Consider the following 15,482-nt stretch of genomic DNA (forward strand, 5'->3'; position numbering starts at 1 on the left):
TAATATTGATTCCTTGAATTTGTTGATCCTTTATGTTTATTAATTTGGTTGATCCTTTATGTTTATTGATATTGATTCCTTAAATTTGTTGATCCTTTATGTTTATAATATTTATGGCTTAGATTTAGTAATTGATTAAGTTTATAATATTAAACTGTTGAGCTTATTAAGCCTTTCATCCTTTATGTTTATAATATTTATGGCTTAGATTTAGTAATTGATTAAGTTTATAATATTAAACTGTTGAGCTTATTAAGCCTTTCAGTTTATAATATTAACCATTATTGAGTAATAACAAAAGAGCGGAGGCCAAGTGAAAGTAAACCTCCGAAAATACTTTAACGCAGAAAACCATACGATCTAATTTTGCTTGCAGAAGGTGATTGTATAACTAGCATTACTGCAAGTGAAAGCGCTGCTGGCGTCGTGGTAAGCGTAGCTGTACGCCGTCGGGCAGGCCGCCTTGAAAACCTTCGAGTACTCGTTAGGAGGACACGTGTCAGCGGTGTTATGATCGCCAGTGCAGTACTCGGGAAACTTGAACGCGTCACACGCGCTCCTGCAGGCAATCATTTGCCCCTTATTGTCCTTGACGATGAGCTCGGTCGGGCAGCTGCTCAGAAGATCAGCGACGCATCCAGCCGCCCGCAGTTTCCGGTTCCACCCTCGGCGTTGATGTAGAAATCCTGCCGTTACCACCGATTGTGAACTCGGCCTGCGTAACAGGTGGAGCCCCACCGACACCCTCGCATTTGAGGCCGCGTCCACAATCACGCCGCCTAGCAGCAAGTCTCTGCCTTTTCGGCAGGAAGTGGCTCCAGCTTGCGTATTAAGGTGAGTGCCAATATCTGAAAGTGTTAGATATGGAAACAAAAAAATAGATTAGTAATACACAAATAACATTACCAGTGGATTGTTACATTATTTGATATTGGGAAAGTGTTTATATTGCAAAAATACAAATTAATAACACATCACCTTACATGGTTTGGATGATGACGTAAAGATATTCCGGGAATATTTCGTCAAATCTTGCTGTTGTCCACCTTTATTATTAGTGGAATATTTTGTAAAATTGTCCACCTTCCTTTCCAAAATACCCGTCAAATTTAACAATGTGTACAACTCTAATGCCTCTGATTCTATGAAAAAAACAAAAAGAAATTATTGACTACAAGGAAAAAAATGTTCGTTGTATTTGATGGCAAATCACCCCTTCAAATTCCGTCGTCGCTTCGTCATTTAGTACACTATGATTCTAGGAAAAATAAAAAATAAAAACTGCTTAGTCATTTAGTACACTATGATTCTATTAAAAAAAACCAAAAAAAATTATTGACTAGGAGGAAAAAATGTTGGCGGCTGTATTAGTACACTATGATTCTATTAAAAAAAACCAAAAAAAAATTATTGACTAGGAGGAAAAAATGTTGGCGGCTGTATTTGATGGCAAATCACTCCAAATTCCATCCCCGCTTCGTCATTTAGTAGACTATATGCACGTGGTCGGCCTGCAATTTGATGTTCCACTTCTGTTTTTATAGCTAAAAAAAATAAAAAACGTCAACCAGGATAGATAAAAAACAATAGTTTTATGTAAATTTGATTTTCACATATTTAATCGTGATAAGTTATAATTTGAGAAGTTTTTTTTTCGAAAATCACATTACAATTTATTTGTCGACTTATTTTGAACCAATAAGTATGGTCAAGACAAGTTGAAGAAACAGATCATGGTAGCAGTTTAAATAGATAGAGTAGATCATCCAACAGCTATATTTGACTAGGAAACTGTGATAAGTTATAATTTGAGAAGTTTTTTTTCGAAAATCACATTACAATTCATTTGTCGACTTATTTTGAACCAATAAGTATGGTCAAGACAAGTTGAAGAATCAGATCATGGTAGCAGTTTAAATAGAGAGAGCAGATCATCCAACAGCTATATTTGACTAGGAAACTGTACTGGACCAAGGGATAAGGAAACTGTATATTTGACTAGGAAACTGGACCGAGGGTTAAGGAAACTGTACTTAGGTGCCAATACCTAAATTAATTAGGATGGTTTTAGGTAAAACAATTGATGCAACATGAGGGTTATGAGTGAACTTAAAATCTCAATTTAAGAGAATAATGATAATGTTAATGATAATGATGAGATAGGATGAATAATTGGCATATGTATGTCTAGTTGCGATATAATATATGTTGATGAATTAAATATGAATACTTTTCTAGATAACTAGGGATGCTGATTTTTTATATGAGTTTTGGGTAGTGCAAGATGGAAGAATATGAGAATAAAAAATGATTAAGTTGCCATAGAATATGTTGATGAATTAAACATGAGTAGTTTTCGAGATAAATAGGGATGGAGATTTTTTTTATATGAGTTTTGGCTAGTGCAAGATTGAGGAATATGAGAATAGAAAATGACTAAGACCAAGAAAGATTGATACAAAATGATAACAACAGTAAAGATGGAGAAGGGATTAGTTTAATAAAAAATTATCATTAAAAAAAAGACATGAAGGAATAATTTCTATTTGTAATGTTTAATGAATAATATAATGAGAAATGTGATAATGCATACTATTCTAAAAGTTTAAGTAGAAATGACATAGGGGGAATATGAGTGAAAGTATGGATGAGATATGCAGGAATGTGAAGATAGTTAGAGATATATTACAAGAGATAGTTTAGAAAATAGTTAAACTAATCAACTAATTATAATTATAATGCATTTGTCAATAGTTTAGAAAATAGTTAAAATTAATTAACTAAGTATAATATAATTATAATGCATTTGTTATGGTCACTTATAATTATAAAAATTAACTATTTATACACTAAATGTTACATGAGGGAATGATTTAATTAATATAATTTCTCAGAATTAGGGTACACTTTTTTTGCAAATATCAATGTTTTTTAATATCCTTTATGTGATGTGGTACATCATCATCAGTTGGTATCCGAGCATGGTTGAGTAGATTTGTTGTGAGTTTTTTTTCTTTTCTAACTGTTGCACTCTTCTCGTCGCTGTAACACACATTTAAGGAGGAGAGCCTAGCCACATCATGAAGAGAGTTGCATTGAAAGTTTGTAGCCTCCGTGGATAGAGATACGTGTAATTGATTTGAGCTTTGATTGTGGAGCTGGATTGAGTAGCGCGGATTATGTGGTGTAAATGGATTTATTAGTCGATTAGAAGTAAGAGGGCTCGTCAATTCATGTTATTATTCTATTTGAAGTAAGAGGGCTCATTAATTCTATCATGAACATTGTAGGTAAGTGTTACAAATCATGAAATCCATGCTATGACAAGTTCTGTTCCAACTTGTAATCATTTTCTATAAAGTTGTTTTCTCATATAAAATATGTCAAATGCTTGAATAAAAATTCAATTGTTGTCTTAAGGGAGTAATGAAGATAAACGAAATGATAGTTCTTCGAGGAAGCATGAATAACTTCAATCAATGGGTATTTGGCAAAGAATTAAACATAGAATATTGTAGGAACTATCAAATCGTGTTGATTGAGTTTGGGATGTTGGTAAGTTGATTGAGTTTGTGATATTGGTAAATCGATCATGGAAGTGTGATAAGTTTTATAATTGTGTAGTATCAACCTACTAGTGCTTAATAAGTGTTAAAGGTAGATTTGCATGAGATCTCCTCCAGTGGTTATAGAAATTATTGTGGTGGCTAGTGGTTGAACTCTTGGCTGGAAAATGGATTCTTGGATGATGATTTCCATGTTGGGAGTTGTAGAGCATTCTATCCTAGATAATCATGCAAAGGAATTTGTTGTCGAGATTGTTCCCTGGTTTCAGTGGAATGATGGATCTGTTGTAATTGGTGTTTCTCAAGACAAATGTGTTTAAATCCATAGTAGTTGATTCCTTTAATGGCCTGACGAATCTACAAATGTTTTTGATTAACAATAATGACTTACTAGTGTCATGATTGATCCTAACAAGGCTTCCAAGTGTTATGTCCCTCTCATCATTTAGTGAAAAAACTGCCAGTATTGTTAACAAGATACTATACCTTTGGGAAACTGAATGGTAATGGCAAGAACAAAGTACCATTAACCGTGTCCTTCAGTGCTAGAGAAAAATATTGAATAATTCAAGGTTCTTTTGGTACCAATACCCATACACATTGTCACATAGGCATCACAACTTCCATATGCTTTCTTGAACCTTCTCCTGGAAGGAAATTTGTGATTAGCTTTGATTATGGGATTGTTAACCCAGCTTGATATGGTCGTTTTTAGAACATGAAACTTGCATTTGGGGATGTTTTGTATCTAGTATCCAGTTGAGGGTGGAGATATACTCATGTGGGTCTGCAAGCCTCCTCTAGAACCTATCCATGTCACTGAAGTTGTTCATGATTGGAAATGTGACAACAAGGCATTGATTTTCCTGTATTGGATCAAATTGTATAATGTAGTTGACATCAAGATTGTATATTCAGCCTCCAAGACAACACTAACAAAGGTTATGGTATTGGAACTATGGGACATGTATGTTATAATTGCAAATGTTGACCCCGTGAGGGCACTAAGTGCTGAGCAGATTTGAATTGTTGTGTGGATTGTCCTTTGCAGTCAAGTGTTGTCTGAAAGAGTGATCACTAGCAAGTCTATACCTAACCTAGCCAACTCCTTTTGTTTCCCTATCTTGTTGAAGAATCTACGAAAAAACAATATCTTAATGATTCTTCACTTTATGATAACTGCTTGTGATGTCTTCCCTTTAGTTAACTTCTTTTATGTTAGTGTGTTCGTTAATCATCAAAGGGTTATCAAAGATAGAAGATCAAAAAAATGAAAGTACACAAGATGTTGGCTCCAAGCCAGGTCAAAAGCCTCTCCTCTTGAGAGGAAAAACCCTTCAATCTCTTCTTCTATATATTTGTTGACGAATACCAAGACCCTTGAAAACATTAGATACTAAATTATCTCTAGCACACTTGTCACTATCCCAATGGAATCTTTGTTCTTCAAATGATAAGGTTCTTACTTCTCACTATAGTGTCACATGTCTCCTTATTTGGACTGTCATTGTCTAAGGAGATTCTCGGTCTCCTTCCTGCTTTACTATCTAGGGACAGGTCTTGGTCTTCTTCATAATTCTTGGTACCGTTTAAGTCTCGACTTCCTTGTTTTCTAGTCATAATCACAACCTCGACTTATTGTAGATTTCGTTCAACAATTGGAGTCACTTATATACTGTCCTATGACAATATATCTTCATTGAGGTTACTTGCTATCAAGAATATGTAACCCGAGAGTATATCCTGTACCCAATCCTCTACGTGTGGTGAGACTTCATCGTTTCACTTCTTCATTGTATTCATCAGAGATGTCCAAAGATGATGGTCATCTAAAGGTGAGATTATTCCTTATTTATAGTGACTATTGCTGGCACTGTGAGCCGACATGAGTGCTTGGAAATAGGATGACATTCCCAATAAGGAGATCACTATCTTCTTCGTAGTCAAGTTGCCAGAGGGATAGTGACAATTGCTTAGGAGAGTAGACCTTGACTTTTATGGAATCTTTATAATATTTATGTCAATACAACAAATCCTGAAGACATCAAGAAGAAGTCTTTGACCTATAAACACTTCTTGCTCATGAAATCCATGATGCAAGGAATAATAAATTTATTTGTTTCTTTTCTACATCAAATTATAAGTACAAGTCATAATGAAAACTAAACCTAGTTACATTTTCTTCAACACTCCCTCTTAACTAGGGAGGAATTAATTAAATGGTACATGGCTATTCTCAACACTAAATAGATCTCATAAGAAGAGTCGAACTAGTAATCCATCTCTATAACATCATTATAACCAACATTGTCACATAGCAAGGCCTTGAATAACAACTATATCTCTCAATAGATCATAGCACAATGTTGGCGAGACTAATGACTTATAGACACCTTAGTAATTATCTCTCAAGTTACATACGCACCCGTGTGTTCAATGAGTATGAACTTCTAGGACTATTCTTTTCTTGGATTCCCAACCCTCAAAGAATATCGGTCTTCTTGCCTACGCTTGTCTTAGATGCCCTACACATCCTCAAATAGTATCATATGCCAGATGATTACCCAATCCTACCATTATTTCTTCCAAAGTGAAGACAAGAATGTTGTGTCTATCATGTGTCTTCATTTCCATCCATGGCCTTCACCTAGACTTACGATTGTTAGTCATGGTCTAGTGCATGACATAACTGTCACTCCTTTGTAGTTGGGGGTGATCTAATCCAAGATCCCTCTTGATCAGGGACCTATCAGAGCTCCCTCTTAGCTAGGGACTCTTCTATACATCAACAACTTCTTCTTTGTGGGTCCTTCAACTACTAGATCAACTTTTCTCCTTTATGCCATGAAATTTAGTGTAGCTTCTTTCTTGTAGGGAAACAGTCATCGATCACTTTCCTCCTTAGTTTTTCATGTCATTTCTTTCTTCATGGAAAGTGGCCTTCTTCATATCTGGAACCTTGTCATATGGCTACTTCTTTCTCATCATGCTTCTTCCATTCATCACATGAATTCTAGTTGTAATTGTAAGTAGCCCTGCATAAATTTATCCATATATTATATAAGAAATCAAAATATATCATTAAATCAAATCGTACATTACTAGGTGGCTCTTTATCATGACATCTTTATGTAGGTATCAACATCCTGCATTCATGTTGACACATCTCCAAAGATATTCATTGTCAAGGGTCTCCATCTTTTCTAGACTTTCATCAGAGTCTTCATATATTTATGGGAGATTTATTAGTGAAATCTTCTTGGTCCTTTGGATGTTGATTGCCTTCATCATGCTTGCATATCTCACGATCTCTTCCTTCCTCACACATTCCTTTCCCAGGATTTTTCAATAAGAGTTTCTTAGTTGTATTCAACCACCTCATACTTTATATGAGGACATATTATGTTGATTTCATCTAGTGTGACTTATGCCTTTTTTCATCCTTTTAGAGGAGGATATCCTTTTCCCTCGATCATGCTTCTTATTATAGAAGTGATGATATGAAACCATATGACATGACATTATAAAAATTAAATACAAGCATACATAAGTCATTTTATCTTTAGGTCATCCAGGCTTCTTCCAACAACTTCCATGATTGAAGTGTCTTCAATCCCTTGATGTGCTTCATTTATTATGACATCATACGATCATCCCATAAATTCCATAAGTTGGAGTTCCTGATAAAACAATTTCTTCCTCTCTTGATTAGTGAATCTTCTGACTAGGATTCTCTAAGAGAAGTTTGAGTATCTTTCATATCCTCATATAGTAGATGTTTCCCTTTTGACTTGATGTATGATGAGACTTTTCTTGGATGAATTCTTCTTTTTTTTTGAATGTCCAATGAGGGTCCCAAGAGTTATGTCCTTCATGTTCGATAATCATGGATTTTGTTTTCCATGATTCCCATGGTGATAGCACAAGCTCTTGCTTCTAATGCTTTCATTATGCCATGATGCATCTTAATATCATGGCCACATATAAAGATTTAGGAGCTTATGATATGAACCCTTTTGTGAGGGAGGCCATCTAATCATAGTGGAGATTTGTTTCTCCCTCTTTCCTTGGTCATTTTATTCAACTTCCTCCATCTTTTCAGTGACATGAACTTCTTTCCATATTCTTTTCATAGTATTGAACCTTATACTATTCTTCTTCTGTTTGAGGATCAAACTTTCCTTTCCTTTCTGCACATGATTGAGTTATTTGACCTTTAATACTTTTGTCTACACCTTGTCTTCCTCTATTTAGCATAGAGACCACAAATTTCCAGATGAGGTAGCCTTCTTGTTCGTTAACATTTGTTACCTTGCTTATCAATGATGGTTACCTTCTTTTCATCTTTCCCAGATCTCTCAATGTATATCTCATGAAGATATTCCTACATTCTTTGATACCTTTGTTTTTATGTAGGTATAAGTGATGTGACCTTCTTTACTACAATTTCAAAGAGTATATCTTCTAGCATTTCATATATATCCCTTTATCTCTTGTGCTAGATAGGCATGGGATAACCTTTGAGTTATTTCATACAAATCCTGTGAGTCTCTTGTTGCCCTTAAACAATGTTTAACCTTTAGAGACTTATACATCAACGAATTTTCTTCCATGGACTATATGTATCGTTCTTTCTTATGCAAGGAATTTCGATGACCCAATAGATGAAGTCATTGAACCAAAATTGTTTATAAAAAGAAAGATGCTTACTTGGAAATGAAGATAAAATGTTCACCTTAATGCTTTCTTGAATGATCTCTTTCAATGAGATTCTTTCTTGAGCTTCCTAGTAAAACTAAGTTCCAAGACTTCCTTTTAGACTTTCTCTCACTGTTCAGCACCAAGCATTGTTTCTTTTATAAGATGTTGAGATATGATATTGAGATTAAGAACTTTGGGAGCGTTGTTATGATGCCCGTCCAAGATGTGGTATTTTGTTCTTCTTTTTAAGTGATATTGCAGTATGATGGGGTTGTGTTGACACATCCTTGTGACATTCTGTGGTATGTAATTTATAAAGGCATTCCTTTGAACTGTGGGTGGCATTGAGATACTGATACATTCCACTGATTATTAAATTGTGGTTCCTATGCATGACTATACATCATATTTTAACACTGAGCTGCATCATGGAATTATCGAGACTGTATTACAGAGATCCTTCATCTAATAGAGACTTGTTTACTTCTTGATCATATAAACAAAAGCACCTTGTTGTTGTATGTTATTTTTGTAGATTAATTCATCAGTCTTTGATGTAGGTCTTCAACTTGCTTTGATTCCCTTGAAGACTGATCCGTATATGTTTCTTTACTACCTGTGATTATAGGTTAGGCATTCAGACTTCCGAGAAAAGGTATTTTATGAGATCATTTTATCATGAATCTGATTTAATTCCTTCAAATAGATCTTAATTATGATGGATATGTTGCATCTGCTTAATATGTCAAAACAGAGATTGCATCTGGAATGCCTGCACCGAGATCCTTATTATATTATCCATTGATGAACAGAGTCCTTCGGAGATTGCAGGATCTACTTATTCAATATCCTTTGTATAATGAGACTATCTCTAGAATTCCTGAATTACTGGACTGAGGTAATACTTCACCAATCCATGTAGACAAAATCAACACTAAGGATAGCCTTCAAACTAAATCAGTGTTACTTAAATGCTAATGATGATTTGATATTCTTTATGCCTTGTACTAACCATAGCTCTGATACCATGTTGAAGAATCTAGGGAAAAACAATATCTTAATGATTCTTTACTTTATGATAATTACTTGTGATGTCTTCCCTTTAGTTAACTTCTTTCATGTTAGTGTGTTTGTTACTCATCAAATGATTATCAAAACTAGAAGATCGAAAAAATGCAAGTACACAATATGTTGGCTCCAAGCTAGGGCAAAAACCTCTCCTCTTGAGAGGAAAAACCCTTCAATTTCTTCTTATAGATATTTGTTGAAAAATACCAAGACCCTTGAAAACACTAGATACAAAATTACCTTGAGCACACTTGTTACTATCCCAATGCAGTCTTTGTTCTTCAAATGACAGGGTTCTCACTTCTCACTATATTGTCATAGGTCTTGTTCTTTGGACTGTCACTGTCTAAGGAGATTCTCAATCTCCTTCATGATTTACGGTCTAGGCATAGGTCTCGGTCTTATTCACAAGTCTTCGTACTATTTAAGTCTCGACTTCATTATTTTCTAGTCACAATCACAACCTCGACTTATTGTAGATTTTGTTCAATAATTGGAGTCACTTATATACTGTCCTATGACAATATATCTTCGATGAGGTTACTTGCTATCAAAAATATGTAACCTGAGAGTAGATCCTATACCCAATCCTCTACGTGTGGTGATACTTCTTCATTTCACTTCTTCATTGTATTCATCAGAGATGTCCCAAGATGATGGTCATTTAGAGGTGAGATTATTCCTTATTTATAGTGACTATTTCTTGCACTGTGAGCTGACATGAGTGCTTGGAAATAGGCTGACATTCCCAGTAAGGATATCACTTTCTTCTTCGTAGTCGAGTTGCCGGAGGGATAGTGACAATTGCTTAGGAGAGTAGACCTTGAATTTTAAGGCTTCTTTATAATATTTATGTCAAGACAACAAATCCTAAAGACATCAAGAAGAAGTATTTGACCTATAAACACTTCTTGCTCATGAAATCCATGATGCAAGGAATAATACATTTATTTGTTTCTTTTCTACATAAAATTATAATTACAAGTCATAATGAAAACTTAACCTAGTTACATTTTCTTCAACACTCCCTATTAACTATGGAGGCATTCATTAAATGGTACAAGGTTATTCTCAACACTAAATACATCTCATAAGAAGAGTCAGACTAGTAATCCATCTCTATAACATCATTATAACCAACATTGTCACATAGCAAGGCCTTGACTAACAACTCTATCTCTCAATAGATCAGAGCACAATGTTGGCAATACCAATGACTTATAGACACCTTAGTAATTGTCTCTCAAGTTACATACCCACTCGGGTTTTCACTAAGTATGACCTTCTAGTACTATTCTTGTCTTGGGTTCCTAGCCCTCAAAGAATCTTGGTCCTCTTGCATACTCTTGTCTTGGACTCCCTACATAGCCTCAAAGAGTTTCAGATGCTAGATGATTACCTAATCCTCCCATTCTTTCTTCCCATGTGAAGAAAATAATTTTGTGTCTATCACGTGTCTTCATTTTGTTACAACGCTCTAACTATAGGTCTATAAATTAATAAAATTAATACACATTAGAGCTAAAAGCAAATGCAATAAGCATGGACACAAAAACTCAAAAATGATTCATTAATAAATAAAAACAATTACAAGAGGAGTATTGGCCTTTCAATCCTATCACTCACTCACACACTTCTACATCTTACATGCCTCATAGGCTCTCCTCAATTTATACAAATGGACTAGAACCCAAGTAGGTTCTAGATCCCTTAGAAAACTCCAAAAATATCTCTCTTGATCCCTAAAATCTTTCATCCAAATCCTTTCCCTTGATAAGAGCTAACTAATCCATAATCCTGTCAAACCTTGCACTCTCTAATTCTCCTATTTACAATAATAATCATTCTCTCTTAAAAACTATAGGAAAATACAATATATAATTAAATCCTAGATAACTCCTCTAATAAACAATTGACCCATCTTAGATGCTCCTACATCAGACTCCCCAAGTAAAAGAAAATCATGGTCTCCCGACCATTAATCTTCAATAGATGATAAAACTACGCTTGGATCCCAAACTCTGTTATGTTGCTGATCAATTACTTTGTCATATTGGGGATGTTCTGTGACTTTCTTTTCCTGTCTTCCAAATTTCCAAACTTTATGTTGTAGTTGTCCCCCCTTTTTGTTGATGTATAATTGTTCATTCATTAGTAATTTGTGGTCATCTCTACTTTTTATTTCTTCAATCAATATCTCCTGAGATTCTTTCAACATCATCTTCTTCATATCTTCAATTTCAATATCTAACTTGTTTTCTGGCTGGTGTACATTATTGTTTGTTTGTTAAACTTTATTGTCGATCTCTACACTTTCATTGCGCCAGATTTCTTGATTTGAAGTTCTGTTGCACCACTTTGACTTTGGATTGTCCAACCATTCTTCTATGAACTTTAGTTCTGCTACAAAATCTCTCATGTTGACATTTGGCCCATCATTTTCCAATTCATCAACAACTTGCTTCATTTCTGTATCAATTTGTTGTTCATCAACATATCCTGCATCCACACACCAATGGTTAGATTTAAAAACATGAGGTTTGACAGATGAATCTGTCTTCAGGTCATCATGCTGGTCTTCCGAACAATCTGTAGCATCATCTGTGGGAATTGAACCCAAGCTCATATCATTATCTTCATCACCAAGCAATGATCGTTGCTCTGGTTTGGAAATGTATATATTTGTTTGGAGTTTCTCTGCTTCTAAAATTTTTAGTTTACGCTTCTGTGTTCTTTCCATTAATTCTTTAATTAGCCATTTAACTGTTCGCTTTATTACCCATACTGGTCTCTGTCTTTGTAATAGCTCTAGCAATACGTCAAGTCGTACTTTTAATTCAACAATCTCTTTCTCGTCATCACCAATGCTAACTACTATAGAATTATCGTAGCTTTTCTCTAGAATCTGCATTTTCATTTTCTTTCGTGAACTTCACCTTGTTCAATGTAACCTACAACTGAATCACTTTACCAAGTTATCTCCTCTGAACTTGGCAAATGGTTCACTTCACTTGAACCTTCTTTCTGAGCACTCCTTTGCTCCTTTGTTGCAACAATTGCAATATCTCTTCAAATTATACTTACAACGCTTTGATTAGACATTTTGGGTGTACGCACCCATTACATCACCTTCGATTTTTATTTTTGACTCCATACTTTTACATCAATTCTTAATTTAATTGAAGAGAGATTTCAACCCATGTACAAATTAAAATACCATGAAAATTTGTTGATAATATATATATACTATTCATATACCATTTCATACATTACCATCATTATAATCCATGAATAAATAAAGCTATGGATTCTCAAATCCACACATGATTTTATAAAACCATATATCAACCACTCTAAACCTTGTGCAACAAATCACCATTTATCAGTCAACATTTATTCTAACCACTTATTCTCTATCTTAATAAAAACCACCATACTTTACAGCCTTTTGACACAACACCAGTTTACCTCTACCATTTACTTTCACCTTTACTTTTACTATTTACTTTTTACCTTCACCCTTACTATTTACTTTCAAACTCATAAATATTTCCCATAATGATAAAAAAAATTAAATGATTTTAAAGTTACCACAAAAACAACCACTCAACTTTGAAATAATCAATCACTCATATTTCACACATTTTAAAATATCTTCCACCTTTTTAGCACACCACTTATGCCTAGAAAAATTATGTGCATACAAAGAATAACACACATGTTCAACAAAACTTCCACGGTCAACCAAAAGTACATTTAAAGAAAACGAGATTTATTTAGTTTCTGGTAGTTACGCAATTGGCTCTCAGAAATTTCTCTTTTCTCAATAGCAACCCGAGTATCTTTGCACATAGATTTCAATTAATTCGATATCAATCCCATCTGTATTTTCCTATTCTCAAATGTTTCTTCCAGCTATCCACAAAGTTCCCAGTCATAGTCATTTATAGAAACCAACATTCCAGGTCTCATAGAATTTCCTTTCATAGACATTTTGGCCTCTCCTTCCAGAATTGCAGTGCTCCAATAGTCAACTGACAACGCTTTAGTCAGCCAGACGTAATCACTTCTCCACAGGGAGACGCACACAAAATTCTAGTGCTCCAATTACACCTTGCCAAGCTCAAATATAACCTCGGTCTCCTCCAAGTCCACAATAGACAGTTCTTTCTCCATGCTACTTTTATGGTAGCGCAATTTCTTTAGATACTTGGTGATAGTAAAATGGACAACCTGCTATAGCAAAACAACATCCTCGGTCCACACTGCAAATACAGTCAATACCCAATGATAAAGTTCTCAATACATAGCGGCACAACAACACGTACTTACCACTTTGTCGCACCTCTTTCACAAACCCAACGTTGTGCATACCAAAAATTGGTGAAGTGCTCTAACCATAGGTTTGCAAACTAATAAAATTAATAAAATTAATACACATTAAAATTGAAAATCAAATGCAATGGGCATGGACACAAAAACTCATAAATGATTCAATAATAAATAAAAATAATTACAGGAGGAGTATTGGCCTCATGCTTGGCTTTTCAATCCTCTCACTCACTCACACACTTCTACATCTTACATACCTTATAGGCTCCCCTCAATTTATACAAATGGATTAAAACCCAAGTAGGTTCTAGATCCCTTAACAAACTCCAATAGTATCTCTCTTGATCCCTAAAATCTCTCATCCAAATCCTTATCCCTATAAGAGCTAACTAATCCATAATCCTCTCAGACCTTCCACAATACTCTCGAATCTTCTTCTATTTATAATAATAATCATTCTCTTAAAAACTATAGGAAAATACAATAAAAAATTAAATCTAGCTAACTTATCTAATAAACAATTGACCCAAGTTAGATTATCCTGCATTACATTTCCATCCATGGCCTTCACCTAGACTTATGACTATTAGTCCTAGTCTAGTGCATGACACATGAAATATAAAAACACAACTATCACTCCTTTGTAGTGAGGCATGGTTTAATCCAAGCTCCCTCTTGATGAGAGACCTGTCAAAGTTCCCTCTTAGCTAGGGACTCTTCTATACATCAACAACTTCTTCTTTGTGGGTCCTTCAACTGTTAGATCAACATTTCTCCTTGATATAATGAAATTTAGTTGAGATTCTTTCTTGTAGGGAAACATTAATCGATCACTTTCCTCCTCAGTTCGTCATGCCATTCCTTTCTTCATGGAAAGTGGCCTTCTTCATACTTGGAACCTTCGTCATATGAATACTTCTTTCTCATCATGCATCTTCCATTCATCACATGAATGCTAATTGTAATTATAAGTAGCCCTGCATGAACTTATCCATATATTATTTAAGAAATCAAAATATATCATTAAATCAAATCATATCTTACTAGGTGGCTCTTTAGCATGACATCTTTCTGTAGGTATCAACGTCCTACATTCATGTTGACACATCTCCAAAGATATTCATTGTCAAGGATCTCCATATTTTCCAACTTTCATCAGATTCTTCATATCTTTCTGAGAGATTTCTTAGTCAAATCTTCTTGGTTCTTTCGATGTTGATTGCCTTCATCATTCTTGCATATCTCATGATCTCTTCCTTCCTCACACATTCCTTTCCCAGGAGCTTTCGGTCAAGGTTTCTTAGTTGTAGTCAACTACCTCATACTTTATATGAAGACATATTATGTTGATTTCATCTAGTGTGACTTCAATCTCTTGGCTATATAACATTAATAATCCCTTCAATTTATAATATTAACATTAGTGTTTATAATTTTAATGTTTATGATCATAGAATAGATAATATTAATCATATGGTTTATAATCCCTTGTGTTTATAATATTAATCCAAAAGTTTGTAATCTTTGGATTTATTAATCCCTTGAGTTTATAATATGGTTAATCTTTTGGGTTTATACTAAGAATCTCTTAGTTTTATAATATTAATAATTTCTTGGGTTTATAATATTAATCTCTTGTACGTATAATAATATATTAGGGTTTATAATATTATTCTTAGGTTTAATATATTAATCTTATCATTTATAAAATTAACTCTAGGTTTGATATTAATCGCTTACATTTATAATGCCTTGGGATTATACTATTAATCTTAGAGTTTCATATTAATCCTAGGGTTTATAATATTAATATTA

At 34.2% G+C, this 15,482-nt stretch overlaps 1 pseudogene; it reads right to left on the reverse strand.

The window, feature by feature from the left end:
* Nucleotides 1–360: 360 nt before the first annotated feature.
* LOC149166604 (pathogenesis-related thaumatin-like protein 3.5 pseudogene) overlaps nucleotides 361–15,482 on the reverse strand; it is a 30,360-nt pseudogene continuing 15,238 nt past the window's right edge.

This window comes from Pinus tabuliformis, chromosome 5_1 (assembly GCF_031772625.1).
Source record: "Pinus tabuliformis cultivar Carrire ecotype Pingquan chromosome 5_1, CPIR1, whole genome shotgun sequence".
NCBI lineage: Eukaryota > Viridiplantae > Streptophyta > Pinopsida > Pinales > Pinaceae > Pinus > Pinus tabuliformis.